Here is an 18,161-nt window from a genome sequence, read left to right as displayed (position 1 = left end):
TGACTTTATTACTCGCTCTCATTTTCAGTTTCTTTAAGGATTCCATTGCACGGTTTCTGCAAGGACTCCATGAGATAATATAGAGAGCGTCCAACAAAGTGTGGGTGTTGAACATATGCCAGTTCTTTTTATTTACCCGGTCTTTCTCAAATCTATAACATTTCCTTGCATTCTTTCTACAATGAAAAAATACCCATACAGCAATATTTATGGCACTAAATATATCTGATGACCATTACTAAATCCTCTGAACTGCTTCTCCAAACCAAACTAATTCACTTGACTTTTCTAAAGTCTACTTTTACAATTCTTTACACATTCAGACTCCTAAATTTTGAGGCCCCAAATTAGGATAGATCACCATTGGTCTGGCCAGGAATGCAGACGGTAAGAAATTCCACTATACCTTATATATTGTTACATTGTTGCCCCTCTATTCTTAAGAAGTTATGATGTTATTAACCCAGGTTCCACTTACTGGCTACCATAATCACCACTTCCCTATGCCAAACTTACTTCTTGACACTGATTCTTCATCTTGCTTAGAAGCAGTTCCTTCATTGTTTCAAGTTGGTTTCATTGACTTGGATCTGTTTTCCAATATCAGACTATTTGGTTTTAATCAAATGGTCTTGTCATCCACACATGTACTTTTGTCTATTTTTAAGTTGCTGGTGAAATTGAGAGGCAAATGAGTTAATACATCCCCCCACCAATCAACAAGAAACCATTCCACATCAATGTGGCAGAGTATAGCTGTGACAGAAATAATGGCTACCTCTTTTGCAAGCAGGTTTCTTTTAATGCGAGTCCAGTACCACTGAAGTTTTCTTCAGTCTTATATGTTTGAGTACATTTTAGTATGTCATCTGTGTGGATTAGGAGTTTGTAGGCTTTGGCTCTGAAAGCTGTAATTACCAATGTTTGAAAGACATCTGTGAGGGTGAGGATATGAAGAAGATAAACCAAAACCAAGATATATAATTACCACACCCCATTTTCCTATCAGGAACTTGGGATGTTTAAAGTACATTAGGACCTTTAGACAGGCCCTTCTCCTATCAGGGTGCATCATCAGGTTGCCCGGAATGTACATGATCAAATCTCTTGGCAGTAAATGTCCTCTTTCACATACACTATTAGCTCAAAGGTCCTTCAAAGACCAAGGGTGGAAAAGAACCATGCTTCTGTATTACTGAGTGATCATATCCCTGAGAATGATTATAAAGGGAACTTTATTGTGAGGGAAAAACACTGGGCCTGGAGTCAGGAGACCTCATTTCCAGTTATGAATCCCTCATGTGCTAACTGTGAGCCCAGCAGAAGCTTTCCTCAGTTTCTAAGCAGGCCTCAATGTCCCCATCTGTAAAATGGAAATAATCATAGAATTGTTGCATACAAAAAGGTCACAGATATGAATAGGCTTTAAAAATACTATGAGATTTCTATAAAACTCAGGATATAGGAGAGGAAAAAAAAAAACACAGAGTCACACCATTTCGTTGGAAATTTGGTCATTGGTTTCTGCTTTCATCTATGGCTAAACACTGAACATTTATGTTCTTTTTTTAAAGATTTTATTTATTTATTTGACAGAGAGAGACACAGCAAGAGAGGGAACACAAGCAGGGGGAGGAGGAAGAGGGAGAAGCAGGCTTCCCGCAGAGCAGGGAGCCCGATGCGGGGCTCGATCCCAGGACCCTGAGATCATGACCTGAGCCAAAGGCAGACGCTTAACGACTGAGCCACCCAGGCACCCTGAACATTTATGTTTTTAGTATTTCTGAGTGTTGAATGCATTGCTACACTATGAATAGCTACACTTGGAAGTGTTGTGAGAAAGGACAAGATTCCTTGTCACTGAAAATTAAAAAGCAATGAATCCTTTCAAAGGTAAAGGTAGCTTAGACCTGACTCATAGTACTTGTGTTCTGCCTGATTTTCTTTACAGAAAACTTAACAGTGTTCTAAGAAAACTAAAGTGAGACTGGCCCTTGGGTAAAAAAAAAAAGTGGGGAGCTAAAGCTTCTTGCCTCAATAACATGTTTGAGTGCCTTGTTTATTTTTGTGTTATTAAGTGACACTTACATAAATACCTTGTTGAGTAATGGTGCAAAACTGAAGTCTATTTAGGACACTGCTCCACCCAAGGTGAGTGATTAAAGCATGTATGTAAACTAAGTCCCCTTTGGCTCATCTAGTCAACCCCATAAGTAGTACTAGAAATGAACAATTGTGTGACATATGACATGGCTGGAGGGGAGAATGGGAAGGCAGGAGAAGTCTCCCTCGAAAAATGAAGAAAGTGTAAAGAGTGGCAGGGAAACTAATAACTGAAAATTGGTTCTGACTATAGATATCAGTATATCAAGTTGAGACAAATTAAGGTGGCAGGAGATGTGTTAAAAAAAAAAAAAAAGCCTTTTCCCCATATAGTATAATAATAACCACCTTATTTTAAATGTAGCCAGGAAGGGCTATGTTTGCTCATGTGATCAGGTTTCCGCACTTCCCACACCTGGGGAAGTATCAGCTAATATTGATTTAGCACTAATTTATACCTGATGGTCGGGGCCAACTAGAATAGAAGAGAACTGGTACAAATTAGTGGGGCCCTGGGGTCCCAGAAAGAGGCCTGGGGCCCGACTGTTGTATATCAATACAAATCACCCTTTCTGGGAGGGGATGGAAAAAATATTTTAAAGGACCTGAATCTGGTGTGCTAAAAGATTCCCTTTAAGAATGTTGGGAATGGATGAAATCAAGTTACATTCTTAGATTGTATTAAGTTTAGTTCATTAATCCAGGAGCCAAACTAGAAGCAGAACAGGCTTTAAAATCTCTGACTCATTATATTATAAATAATATTAGCCAGTCAGTTCCATTTACCTATTCCTCGATGAAATTCCCTAGAATTAAAAAAAATCTCTAGTCTTACATTATAAATATCAGTGTAGATTTTATTTATTTATTTGACAGAGAGAGCTAGAGAGCACAAGCAGGGGGAACAGCAGAGGGAGAGGGAGAAGCAGGCTCCCCACCAAGCAGGGAGCCAAATGCGGGGCTCGATCCCAGGACCCTGGGATCATGACCCGAGCTGAAGGCAGATGCTTACCATCTGAGCCAACCAGGTGCCCCTAGATTTTTTTTTTTTTTTTGAACCACAGAGTTACTGATTCTTTCAAAACTGTTTTCTCTGGGTAATTTCCATGAACTGATGTCAGTTATCAACATTTCTTTGTGTTTGGCTACAAGTGAGAAAATATTTGGGGCCTGCAATTAAATTTGGTGAAATTTATTTTTAATGCATTGTTTCCCAGATTTGCCTGATCACAATGATCACCTGGGGAAGTTGTTAAAAGTTATATAGTCCTACCCTTCCTGCTCCCAGATATGCAAAATTAGACTTTTCAGGAAGGAAGGCTAAAATCTGTATTTTTATAGCAAGGACCCCAGCTATGCCTCGTGATTTACACGTTTGGAAAACACAGTTCTCTGTCCTTGTCCTATTCCTCATGATGTCAGAGCTCTTCAAACCCTCACATCTCACTTTTCCTCAGGGACTGCAGGCTTTTTCCTATTCCATCCCACCTAAGAAATAAGGTGCGTTCCCACCCACCACTGCGGCCCTCAGCACGGACTCTGCTGCAGCAGCAGTGGACCACATCTACAGTCTTAGGCAGTGAGGTGATGGAACCAACAGATGGAGGTGTGATTCGGAGATGCATTTCTAGAGACTCTGACCCACCCCTTGATGACCAGCTGTAGATGACTTTGCTGCCTCCTGAAGTGGCCACACTCAACCTCCCTTTGTGCTACATAAAATTTTTCTTTACCTCCACTCTCCTATCGTCCATAATGGGGGGAAAAACATTGTCCCTTTTTGTCAAACTTGTGCTCCTGATCAAACTCTCGACTGCCTCATGGATGCTAAATCTATGAATCTTCCTCCTTATTCAAACCTTGCTTTTTCATTTTCTTCTCCTTTGGCCTCTTCAGCTTATAGGCATATCAATAGACAGGTCTTTCCTATGCTTTTTAAACTGAACCAACATATGCTTTCTTGATCTCTGTTGAACCCCACGATCCCATTTTCATTCATGCCTTAATTTTACTGTCAAATTTCCCAAAAGAACATTCTACATTGGTCGTATCTACCTTCTCAATCTTCTCATGAAGCCAACTGTAACCTGGCTTCTGCAGAGCCACATTTTATAGATACTGTTGGTTTGGAGATTACCAGTGTTGAGATCCAATGACTTTTTGTGTAGCCCTTAACCTTCTTACCCATTCAGTAGCATTTGATATTGCTGATAACCCTATCTTTTTCAAAACTTAAATCAATTCATGATAATTATAAGAACAGAAATCTATTCAAGTAATTGAAACAAGGAGGATTTTAATATAAGACCACAGGAAGCTTTCCCACAGAATGTGTAATAGGGTGGTACAAGGATTTGAATCAGGAACTGGGAAGCTATCAGTAACCAATAAAGTTTTAACAAATAATTATTGATCACCTCTTATATTCTAGGCACTGGCTAGGTGTTAAGTACTGAACAGAAGAGACAAGGCCCCTGACCTTAGAGACTTTACAATCTAGTAGAGGAGGCTTACTATAAGCAAGCAAACAAATGTGTATTTACAACTTGTGATGAATATTACAAATGAAACAGACTTGCTTAATGATAGATTATTATAGGTTATTAGTGATAGGTGAGGACTCAAAGGATACTCTGAAGACATGACATTTAAACTGAACCATGAAGAATGTGAGGAACCCACTCAGGGAAACTGAGGAGTGTGAGGGATGTGGAAGGAGTGTTTCAGGCTGAAGATAACCTGTGTGAAGACCCTGTAGTAGGGTTTTGGAGTAAGTGAAAGGAGGCCACTGTGGCTGGAACTTAAAAGGTGAGGCAGAGAACAGAGCAAGATTAGGCTGGGAAAGGAGGCTGAAGCTGGAACAGGCCAGGTCTTTGAAGCTATTTTAAGGAATCTGGATTTCATTGCAAAGTAATTGGAAGACATTTAACTGATTTAAGCAGCAACCAACATGGTCCAATATATTTCTAGGTTTACCCTAACTGATAAGCAGAGAATCAATTAAAGAAAGCAAGAGAAGAAGTGGAAAGACCAGTTGGCAACTGTAGCAATAGCTCAGGTAAGAGATGATGGTAGTTCGTGGTCTATGTAGTAGCAAAGAACTTGGAGAAAAGGGGATGGATTAGACATCTATTTATGAGGAGCAAATGAGAGGACAAGCTGATGGGTTGGAGTTAGGGAGGGAAGGAGAGTGAGAAATCGAAAATATTGCTCAGGTCATATTATTTGGAATAACTGGGTGGATGGTGATACGATTTACGGAAGTGGGGAAAAAATACAGGTAGAACTTCTTGATAGAGGGGAAAGCAGGAATATAGAAATGAAGAGTTTAGTTCTATTTCAGATACATTACTTTCAGATATTCATGGAGATTTGACACATCAGATAGGCAGCAGAATACTGAATTTGGAGGAAATGTCTGGGCTGGAGAGATTAATTTGGGAGTTGCCAGCATTTTAGAGTATTTAATGTCATGGAAATGCTTGAGATCACCAAGAAGAAAGCAGAAGATAGAGCCTGATTTTAGAGGTGATTGGAGGAAGAAAAGCCCTTGAGGGACACTGAACAAGACTGGTTAGAAAAGTGGGAGGCAGAAATACATACTTAGCAATAATTACTTTGAATGTAAATGGACTTAACACTCCAATCAAAGACATAGGGTGATGAATGGGTAAAAAAGCAAACCCGTCTTATTATGTTGAGCGAAATAAGTCAAACAGAGAAAGACATGTATCATATGACCTCACTGATATGAGGAATTCTTAATCGCAGGAAACAAACTGAGGGTTGCTGGGGTGGGGGGTGGGGTGGGAGGGATGGGGTGACTGGGTGATAGACACTGGGGAGGGTATGTGCTCTGGTAAGCCCTGTGAATTGTGCAAGACTATTGAATCTCAGATCTGTACCTCTGAAACAAATAATGCAATATATGTTAAGAAAAAAAAAAAAAGAAGAAGAAGAAGGTAGCAGGAGGGGAAGAATGAAGAGGGGGAAATCGGAGGGGTAGACGAACCATGAGAGACAATGGACTCTGAAAAACAAACTGAGGTTCTAGAGGGGAGGGGGGTGGGAGGATGGGTTAGCCTGGTGATGGGTATTGAGGAGGGCACATTCTGCATGGAGCACTGGGTGTTATGCACAAACAATGAATCATGGAACACTACATCTAAAACTAATGATGTAATGTATGGGGATTAACATAAGAATAAAAAAAAATTCCCCTTTTTGATTAAAAAAAAAAAAAAGCAAACCCGTCTATATGCTGCCTACAAAAGACTCATTTCAGACCTAAAGACACATGCAGGGGTGCCTGTATGGCTCAGTTGGTTGAATGGCCAACTCTTGATTTTGGCTAGGTCATGAGCCCTGGAATTCCCCTGGAATCGAGCCCTGCATTGGGCTCCCCATTCCTCAGGGAGTCTGCCTGAAAATCTCTCTCCGCCCCGCCCCCCTGTGCTCGCTCACTCTCTAAATAGCTAACTAACAAACTAAATAAATAAATCAATAAAATCTTTAAAGAAACATGCAGATTGAAAGCGAAAGGATGGAGAAACATTTATCACGCAAATGGCTGTCAGAAGAAAGCTGTGGTAGCAATACTTTTATCAGACAAAATAGTCCTTAAAGACTGTAACAAGAGACAAAGAAGGAGACTATATAATAATAAATGGGACAATCCAACAAGAAGATATAACAATTGTAAATATTTATGGACCCAACAGAAGAGCACCCAAGTACATAAAACAGTTAATAACAAACATAAAGGAACTAATTGATAATAATACTGTAATAGTAAGGGATTTTAACATCCCATTAACATCAATGGACTGATCATCCAAACAGAAAATCAGCAAGGAAACAGTGACTTTGAATGACACACTAGGCCAGATGGATTTAACAGATATATTCAGAACATTCCATCCTAAAACAGCAGAATACACATTCTTTTCAAGTGCACAGAGAATGTTCTTCAAATAGATCACATATTAAGCCACAAAACAAATCTCAACAAATTCAAAAAGAGCGAAGTCATACCATGCATCTTTCCTGACCACAACACTATGAAACTAGAGGTCAACCACAAGAAAAAATCTGGAAAGACTAATAATACAAGGCGGTTAAATAACATGCTACTTAATGAATGGGTCAACCATGAAATCATGGAGGAAATCAAAAAGTACATGGGGAAAAATGAAAATTAAAACACAATGGTACAAAATCTTTGGGATGTACCAACAGCAGTTCTAAGAGGGAAGTTTATAGCAATACAGGCCTACATCAAGAAACAAGAAAAATCTCAAATAAACAATCTGATCTTACACTTAAAGGAGCTAGAAAGAGAACAAACAAAACCCCAAACCAGCAGAAGGAAGGAAATAACAAAGATTAGAGCAGAAATAAATGATTTAATAAATAAATGATTTGGTTTCTATTATAGAAACTAAAACAAAACAAAACAAAACAATAGAACAGATCAAGGACACCAGAAGCTGGTTCTTTGAAAAGATCAACAAAATTGATAAACCCCTAGCCAGACTCACCAACAAACCAAACCAAAGAAGGGAGGACTCAAAATCATAAATGCAAAAGGAGAAATAACAACAGACAACACAGAAACACAAAGGATTGTAAGATTATGAAAAATTATATGCCAAAAAATTGGACAACCTAGAAAAAAATGGATAAATTCTTAGAGCCATATAACCTACTAAAACTGAAGCAGGAAGGAAGAGAAAACATGAACAGATTACTAGCAATGAAATTGTATCAATAATCAAAAAACTCCCAACAAACAAAAGTTCAGGACCAGATGGCTTCACAGATGAATTCTACCAAACATTTAAAGAATAGTTTATATCTATTCTTCTCAAACTGTTCTAAAAATAGAAGAGGAAGGAAAACTTCCAAATTCATTCTATGAAGCCAGCATTACTCTGATACCAAAACTGGATAAAGACGCCACAAAAAAAGAGAACTACAGGCCAGTCTCTCTAATGAATATAGATGCAAAAATCCTCAACAAAATACTGGCAAACTAAATCCTACAATACGTTAAAAGAATTGTTAACCACAATTAAGTGAGATTTATTACCAGGATGCAAGGGTGGTTCAATATTCACAAGTCAATCAATGTGATACATCACATCGATAAGAGAAAGGATAAAAACCATAGGATAATTTCAATAGATGCAGAGAAAGCATTTGACAAAGTACAACATCCATTCATAATAAAAACTCTCAACAAAGTAGGTTTAGAGAGAACATACCTCAACATAATAAAGCCTTATATGAAAAACCCACAGCTCACCCCAGACTCAATGGGGAAAAACTGAGAACTTTTCCTATAAGGTCAGGAACAAGACAAAAATGTCCACTCTCACCACTTTTATTCAATATAATACTGGAAGTTCTAGCCACAGCAATCAGACAAGAAAAAGGAATAAAAGGCATCCAAATTGGTAAAGAAGAAGTAAAACTTTCACTATTTGCAGAGGACATACTATGTATAGAAAACTCTTAAGACTCCACCAAAAATACTACTACTAGAACTGATAAATGCATTCATTAAAGTCACAGGATACAAAATCAATGTACAAAGATCCATAACATTTCTATACAACTAATAATGAAGTAGCAAAGAGAAATTAAAGAATCGATCCCATTTACATTTGCACCAAAAATAATAAAATACCTAGGAATAAGCTTAACCAAAGAGGTAAAAGACCTGTACTCTGAAAATTATAAAACACTGATGAAAGAGATTGAAGATGACACAAAGAAATGGAAAGACATTCCATGCTCATGGATTAGAAGAATATGGTTAAAATGTCTATACTACTGAAAGCAATCCACAGATTTAATGCAATCCCTATCAAAATACCAAGAGCATATTGCATAGAACTTGAACAAATAACCCTAAAATCAGAAAAGAATCAGAAAAGACCCAAATGGCCAAAGCAATCTTGAATAGAAAAGCAAAGCTGGAAGCATCACAATTCCAGACTTCAAGTTATATTACAAAGCTGTAATAATCAAAACAGTATGGTACTGGCACAAAAATAGACAGAGAGGTCAATAGAACAGAAAGCCTGAAAACAAACCCACAATTATATGGTCAATAAATCTTCGATGAAGCAAGAATATGCAATGGGAAAAGACAAACTCTTCAACAAATGGTGTTGGGAAAACTGGACAGCTACATGCAAAAGGATGAAACTGGACCACTTTTGTACACCATACACAAAAGTAAACTCAAAATGGATTAAGGACTTAAATGTGAGACCTGAAACCATAAAAATCCTAGAGGAGAGGACAGGCAGTAATTTCTCTGACACTGGCCGTAGCAACATCTTTTTAGGTATGTCTCCTGAGGCAAGGGAAACAAAAGCAATAATAAACTATTGGGACTACATCAAAATAAAAAGCTTCTGCACAGCAAAGGAAACAACCAACAACACTAAAAGACAATCTACCGAATGGGAGAAGATATTTGCAAATGACATATCCCATCAGGGGTTGTATCCAAAATCTATAAAGCACTTATAAAACTCAACACCCAAAACACAGATAAATCCAAATACAAAATGGGCAGAAGACATGAACAGACATTCCTCCAAAGAAGACATACAGATGGCCAACAGACACATGAAAGATGCTCAACATCACTCATCATCAGGGAAATGCAAATCAAAACTACAGTGACCTATCACCTCACACCTGTCAGAGTGGCTAAAATCAAAAACTCAAGAAACAAGTGTTGACGATGATATGGAGAAAAAGGAACCTACATGCATTGTTGGTGGGAATGCAAACTGGTGCAGCCACTGAGGAAGACAGTATACATGTTCCTCAAAAAAATTAAAAACAGAATTACCTGGTGACTAACATAACATAATAAAATTAAATTAAATTAAAAAGAAAACAGAACTACCCTATGATCCAGTAATCACACTACTGGGTATTTACCCAAAGAATATGAAAATACTAATTTGAAAAGATACATACACTCCTAAGTTTATTGCAGCATTATTTACAATAGTTAAACTATTGAAGCTGCCCAAGTGTCCATTGACAGAGGAATGGATAAAGAAGGTGTAGAGTGTGTGTGTGTACAATGGAATATTATTCAGCATTAAAAAAGAACAAAATCTTGCCATTTGCAACATGGATAGAGCTAGAGAGTATAATGCTGAGTGCAGTAAGTCCATCAGAGAAAGACAAATACAATGTGATCTCACTCACAGGTGGAATTTAAGAAACAAAACAGCGAACAAAAGATAAAAGAAGAGACAACTCGGGGCACCTGGGTGGCTCAGATGGTTAAGCATCTGCCTTCGGCTCCGGTCGTGATCTCAGGGTCCTGGGATCAAGTCCCGCATCAGGCTCCTTGCTCAGTGGGGAGTCTGCTTCTCCCTCTCCCTCTGCCTGCCATGCCCCCTGCTTGTATGCTCGCACTCTCTCTCTCTCTCTCTCAAATTAAAAAAAAAAAAAAGAGAGAGAGAGACAACCCCCCAAAAACAGACTCTTCACTACAGAGAACAAATGGATGGTTACCAGAGGGGAGGTCAGTGGGGGGAATGGGTGAAATAGGTGTTGGGGATTAAAGAGTACACTTATCATAATGAGGACTGAGTAATGTATAGAATTGTTGAATCATTGTACACCTGAAACTAATATACCACTATATGTTAACTACACTGTAATTAAAATTTTTAAAAATTAAGTAGGAGAAAAAAGAAACAAACAAACAAAAAGAAACATAAAGAAAGAAGGAAAGAAAGAAAGAAAGAAAAAGAAGTAGAAGGCAGACCAGGCAGCTGCAGTTAGACTCCAATAGAAGAGATCTTTTGTCAAAAGTCGAGCCTGACCAACTATGTTGAAAACGCTAAAAGTTGGATTAGGATGAGGTCCAAGAAATATTGATTGGGTCTGGCAATATGGAGGCTGTTGACAACATTGATTAGCAGGTTTCAGTGGCATGTGCGGGTAGAAGCCAGATTAAAGCACATTGAACAGGAAATCAGAGTTAACTTGTAGACAACATTCTCAAGAAGCATTGCTGTGAAGGGATCAGAGAATTAGGGCTGCAGATGGAAAGGGATAAAACAAGAATCTTTATTTTGCTTTTTAAAAATGTTCCAATGGAGCTGTTCATACATATTTGGGAATAATCAAGCATTGGATGATGAACAAGAGGGAGGGGAAGAAGGGAAGGAATTTAAATCACAAGTAGAGGAAATGGCTTTTTGTAGGAGAGCAGAAAATGCATCACTTGTAATAGAAGGGAAAGAAAAATTGGGCCAAATGTCAAAAGATTTCTAGACTTGATGGTAGGGATATACTGGAGTTGTATCAGGAGAGACAGGTGTGGGGATGGTTTTAGATGATTGAAAAGAAAAGCGGGGGTAAGACATAAAATAATCATCTTGCAGAACTGAACATACTGTCAGGCTCCTCTCTCACCTCTCTCTCTCCTCTCCCTCCCACCTAACTTATCTTCAGAAACACCAAACACTCTCCATTTTATTAAGGAGGGCTTCCTTTCTGCCTTCTTTTCTAGTTAATTTTGTCCTTGATCCTCGTGTCCTTTATTTCTACACTTTAGTCCCCTGTCAACTTCATTTGTGCCCCTGGCTTCAAATACCACATATACGTGAATACCCCAAAATCCGTATCTCTGTTCTCAACTTCGCTATCAGTTAAAAACTACCGTCAAACATTTTTTTCCCCTTTTTTCTTCTTGTATCTATAAAAGATGGTCAGTATTAACCAAACTTATTGTGGTAATAATTTTGAAATACTTATATGTAAATCCAATCTTTATGCTGTATACCTTAAGCTTATACCATGCTGTGTGTCAGTTATGGCTTACTAAGACAAAGAAAACACTGCCTCCACTTGAATATCCTCTGGTTCTTTTATTTAGAGCTGAATTCATAATTATCTTCTCACCAAACCTACTCATCTTCCTAGCTGCCCTGTTCAAGCCACTACTACCTGCCACCATTACAATCCTAAAGCTTCAGAGTTGTCTGATCTACTTCCAAGGTCTATCAGTTGAGAAGGTCCATCACTTTCATCTTTTCCTCCTCTCCACATCCTCTGTCATTCCCCTAACTCTCATTACATAAACTCACATGGATTATTGTCCAAGTCTGCTAAATCATCTTCCAGTATGCAGTCTCCGATCCAGGTTAGAAACTGTCCTTGCGTCAATCTTCACAAAGCACAGCTCCACTCATGTCTTCTTCACCCACTCCAGAATCTGACAGCTCCTCACTGCATACTCTATATAAAGTACAAGCCTTGCCTACCAACCTCCATGGCCGGTCATCAGCAGATCCAGGTTTATCGTTCATTAACAATCAATCAAGTTAGACTGTCCAATTGTCTCCTAACATATCCTGTGTCTTCTTAATGACAAGACTTCCTCATATTCTTCTTCCTGATGTCTTTCCTCAAAAGAGGTCTTTCCCTCCCATCACTTCCATATTATACCTCTCTCCTCTCGAAGACATGTCTAGACATCATTTTTACCTTGATTTGCAGGCATAGCTTTTTGCCTCTGACAGACCACAATTTACCAATGTGAGAACCAGTGTGCCCTACAGAGTATACAACAGTGTCTGACACTCTGAAGACATTTAATAAGGAACTTGATAAAGCCTGCTGCTAGTGATGTGCTAGTAAACCTTCATATAGGCCTATTAAATGTATTAGTACAGGCCTTTTCAATAGGATGTGGAGTAGGACACTGAAAATTGTGTACTACAAAAAACTTAAAATAATAACAAGAAACTTCTCTCGTTAAGCACTGCTGATGAATTGATTGCACCTTAACAACAGTTCCTCAACTCACTCATGTAGTAAAAAGTAAAATTCAGACACATAACAGGAAATTAACCCACGACATATTTTGATCACTCTAAGGTCTCATAAAAAAAATAAAATAACACTATGATAATCAAGCATACTCTCTTCACAGGACTACTACTGCTCTCATGCATTGTTGACACCATGTTTGGAACTAAAACAAATGGAATGCCACAGCGTGGAAAGAGAATATTTGCAGTTTCTTTGGTCCCCACATCTTTAGCCTCTGAATGTCCTGTCTTTGTACAATATAGTCTTTTAGTTAAATGATAAAAGCCAACTTGTATATCAGCTTAGGGAATATGCCCCAGCATCATAGTTGGGTATAGAAATTGCTGAGGAAATGAAAGCTGGAAAACTGGGGGTCCTCATCACTGTTTTCTATCCTTGTAGGAATAATTACATACTTATCCTTTAAAAATAAAATGTCCGCTAGATCTACTGCTTCTTTTGAACTTCTTTTAGAAACAAAACAGAGGGAAAAAGCTCCCTGCCACTGGTCTTAGCAAGGATATTATGGATACGATGCCCAAAGTACAAGAAACAAAAGCAAAACAAACAAGTGGAACTACATTAAACTAAAAAGCCTTCTGCACGGCAAAGGAAATGGGCAAAGGACCTAAACAGAGACTTTTTCCAAAAAACATATTCACATGGTCACAGGTACATGAAGAGATGCTCAACATCATTAATCATCAGGGAAATGCAAATCAAAACCACAATGAGCTATCACCTCACACTTGTTAGAATTTCTTTTTCAGAAAAGACAAGAGGTAACAAGTGCGGGTGAGGTGAGAGAAGGGAACGCTTGAGCACTGTTGGTGAAAATGTAAAGTGGTACAGCCACTATGGAAAACAGTATGGAAATTCCTCAAAAACAGGGGAGGGGGGTGGGAGGATGGGTTAGCCTGGTGGTAGGTATTGAGGAGGGCACATTCTGCATGGAGCACTGGGTGTTGTGCACAAACAATGAATCATGGAACACTTCATCTAAAACTAATGATGTAATGTATGGGGATTAACATAAGAATAAAATTAAAAAAAAAAGAAATGAGAGAAATAAAAAAAAAGTTAAAAGTAGAACTACTATGTAAATCCCACTTTTGGATATATATGCAAAGAAAATGAAATGAGTATCTCAAAGAGGTATTTGCAATCCCATGTTCATTGCAGCATTATTTACAATAGCCAAGACATGGAAATGTATATAAGTATAAAATATATATAATACAGTGTAATACTATTTAGTCATAAAAGAGAAAAAAAAATCCTGCCATTTGTAATTACATGGATGAAACTTGAGGGTATTTTGCTAAGTGAAATAAGTCAGATGCAGAAAGACAAACACTATACATTCTCACTTATATGTGGAATCTTAAAAAACAAAAAAAAAACAAAAAACCCCAAAACTTATCAAACAGAGAACAGATTGGTGGTCACCAGGAGCAGGGGGTGGGGAGTGAGGAAAATTGGTGAAGGTGGTCAAAAGATACAGACTTCCAATTATAAAATGAATAAATTCTGGAGCTATAATGTACAGTGAGGTTACTGTAGTTAACAATACTATATTATATATTTGAAAGTTGCTAAGAAAATAGATTTTAAAAGTTCTCACCACACACACAAATGTAACTATGTGAAGTAAGGGATGTTAAATAACCTTATTGTGTTAATCTTGCACTATAGACCTATATAGTGCAAAATCATTACATTGTACGCCTTAAACTTATACCATCTTATGTCATTATATCTCAATAAAGCTAGGGAAAAAGAAAGCAAAAATTTGATTATTTACATGAAATGTTCCTTTCCACTTAAATACAATTTTTTTCAGTTCCTTTATACAGGCCTCTTGGGAATAACTGTTCCTAACAGTGAGAGAGAACAGACTAGAAATCAGCAGATGTCATTCCCTAACTGTCCTCAACTGTGCTTCTCTGTCAATTTCACTTGGTTATTTTTTTTTTCCTGCAAATTTCAACTGCTTGTTTCTCCATCACCAATTTCACTGTCCATTTCCAACCTCTGATGAGCCCCCAATATCCAACAGGACTAATACTTTTCACTTTGCCTGTATAAGGACCAGAATACAAGATGTGCTCTTTTTTTGAACACCCACCTCCAATGCAAATATCTGTATGGTTTATAGGAGCCACATGGAACATTTTTCCACTCTGTGGCTATGTCTTTTCAGCAGATCTACCCATGGTTATAAATATATATTTTTCTGATAAAAGGCACAGTTTTGGTTCAACAAGCACTGGTAAAAATTTGCTACTCTTTCAACAATATTGAGCAAATATTGATTGTCTACCATGTACCAAGCACTGTTGTGAAGATTCAGCGGTTATAAAATAAAAAGTCTTGCTTTCACAGCTCTTACATTCTAGATGGACAGAACACAAAATAACTATAATATATAATAGGTTGGATTGTGATAGGTTTTCTGGGGAAAAGAAGGTAGGATAGAGAATAGAAAATGCCTAGGGGTGCTTGCAATTTTAACAAGGGTTTTCAGAAAAGCTCTCATCATGAAGGTGGTGACGTCTGAGTCAAGAGCTGGTGGAAATGAGGGAGCAAGCCACGTGGGTATCTGGGGCAAGAACTTTTCAGGCAGAGGGAACCCCTAGTGCAAAGGCGCACGTAGGCTGTCACAAGCAGTAAGGAGTATTACTGTAAGCATCTGCCAGGGACAAAAATTCAGGCAAGGCTTTTTTTGTTGTTGCTATAAAGAATCCACCTACAAGAGAGTTTAATCAGCTTAAGATGAACATCAGTGCAGATCTGTTTAGTGTTGTCTCTCAGCCATGACCTCATTGCTAATACTGACAGCCTGGCCTGCCTCTTAGATTTGGATGAACCTTGGATGTGCAGCCTGGCAAACCTGGATGAAACCAGAAAAGAGAGTCTTGATAGCTGAGTAGGCCCAATGCTTCTTTACCTCATTTTCTCTCCCCATGGGCCTGCATATTAATCATATGTAGCCACTGATTCCAAGTGTAAATTTAATCCAAAATATGTCCATTACTATATATGAACTAAGAAGTAAATATAATAGAACTTTACCTCAAATGAGCTAATGGTGGATTTCTGTCCCACAGACAGCCAAGACATAAGGCTACTGGGAACAAAGGTGGTTCCCATGCCACCAAATTGTTTTTTCAATGTTGTTTTCTTCTAGACAGGGCAACATAGGAAAGAGATCATTACTAACATTAAGTCTCCTATAGAATTTGCAGAGATTGTCCCACTTATATTCAACCAATAGAAATAATCTGCTCTGGACCTTTCTATCCCATAGCTAGCACAGTAGTATAACAGTGCCCCGCTAGCCAAGCAACCCACACCTCCTTCCAAAGGTTTTCCAGTTTCCTGAGGAGAACATTTTCCTAAAGTTTCTGTTATGCCCTGAGAGCCTACTCTCATCCTTGATAAGAATAAAACATTATTAAGAACTCAACAAATGGACATTTGAAAGCAGGGTTTAGTTTATTTTAGCCCATCTTTGATTTGTTTGGAGCCTGAATTCCTTACGTATGAAGATCAGTACTTATTTTGCAAGAATAAAGGTTTAAGAGACGATCAAGATTTCTTTAGCAAAGAGAAGCTGATTGAACATCCAAATAGGTCATGATGACTTATAAGTAACTGAAAATAGGATTTTAATGTCATAGTAGTTCTCTGTGTGGGTTGTTTAGATTTGTTTTAGATGCCTGATTTAATTGGCTATGGTAGATTTGAAAGACATAGAAAGCCTTTAAAATATGGCTAGGTATGTGGTTTTAGATCCAAATCAAGTATTGATCATTATGACTGTGGCTTGGTATAAATTTAGAATTATTGTAATCTAATGTGTTGAGGTTGTTCCATACTTATATTTAGGAGTGGCCAGAGAGGACATTTCTATAATGAAACTATGCTGTAATCAAATCAACAACTTAGTAATTTACTAGCTTTTTTTTTTAACTTCACATATTTTAATCTTTCAAGATTTTTGTGATATTCTAAAAAAGTCATTGCAAAGAAGCTACTTGCTTTTTCCTCATAAAAGAATGCAATTTCCTAATTAATGAAGTCTTTAATTTTAGATGGAAAAACTAACACAATAGATCAATTACACCAAATTTAAAAGAGAATTTACTGTATGTATAACTAAAATACATGTTATTGTGGAAAGAAAAACATATAGGTAGTGGCTATCTTCACTTGTAAAATTTCTTTTGATCTAATGGGAACTTATCTCACACTCATGGACTGTTGTAAATACTCTACCAATCATGTAGTCCACAGCTTTAAGCTGTGATGTGCTAGAACAGAGGGCTTACTCACAGATTCAAGTTAGTTCACCTAGGTTGGATTCTTAGCTCCCCACTTACTAGCTAAGTAATCTCAGGCAAGACATTTAACTTTTTTGTGCGTTAGCTGAGAACATATCTACCTTGTGGATTATAGTAGAGCTCAATGAGTTAACACATAAAACATTCTTAGACCAGTGGCTGGCACATGATGAACGTTCATTAAATGTTAGCTATTATTCTAGTGTGTGATAAAGTGAGGAACTACCACCGTTCTTAATGGGAAGTACTGGATGCAATTCTTGAATTTTTACTGGGTTTCATCTACTTTTTATAGAAGCTAGTATGCTTTTTGGACTGAGAGCACAAGGAAGCAGAGAGGGATGACTCCTCTAAGTGAAACTAAACCCTGCATGTAGTGCCTAAAATCAAAGGAAACTTGTCAGTGTGGGCAGACACCAAGAGTAGACCAATCTGAAAACCCACTTCTCTCTCATTATCTCATGGAAATTAATAGAGAGTATCTGATGTAGACCCTTAAATTAACTGTTCCTGCTTAAGGTGTATTTATTTTTTTTCTGCCTAAGGTTTAAAACCTTGGTTTACTATGGGGTAAACTTAGGTTTTTGATAGTCATCCAAAATCTTCATATCTCTTCAGTCTCACTGCAGAATAAAAACTAAATTTACCACAGTGGATTGTTACATTAAGTCTGGTATTTATTTCTCCCAAGAGGCCATCTGCTTCTGGGGAAAGGCAACAGGGTGCCCTCCATTAATATATCTAACTGATGGTGTAATGATGTACAATTCCTTGTTAACCCATGCAATTCAGTTATTGTCTTGGAACCTAAGATTGGATTCTCTTTTCACTGCATAACTACAAATCTAA

The 18,161-nt window shown here is 37.8% G+C and overlaps 1 long non-coding RNA gene across 1 annotated transcript in view; it reads right to left on the bottom strand.

Annotated features, from left to right (window-relative positions):
- The window catches only part of LOC129045483 (uncharacterized), a 219,715-nt gene that overhangs the window by 201,141 nt on the left and 413 nt on the right, over positions 1-18,161 (bottom strand). The gene's annotated exons all lie outside the window — the stretch shown is intronic.

Source organism: Mirounga angustirostris, unplaced genomic scaffold (genome assembly GCF_029215605.1).
Source record: "Mirounga angustirostris isolate CCGP_5_RB_7025 unplaced genomic scaffold, mMirAng1.0.hap1 SCAF_12, whole genome shotgun sequence".
In the NCBI taxonomy this organism is placed as follows: Eukaryota; Metazoa; Chordata; class Mammalia; order Carnivora; family Phocidae; genus Mirounga; species Mirounga angustirostris.
This window is presented reverse-complemented; position numbering and strand designations above follow the sequence as displayed.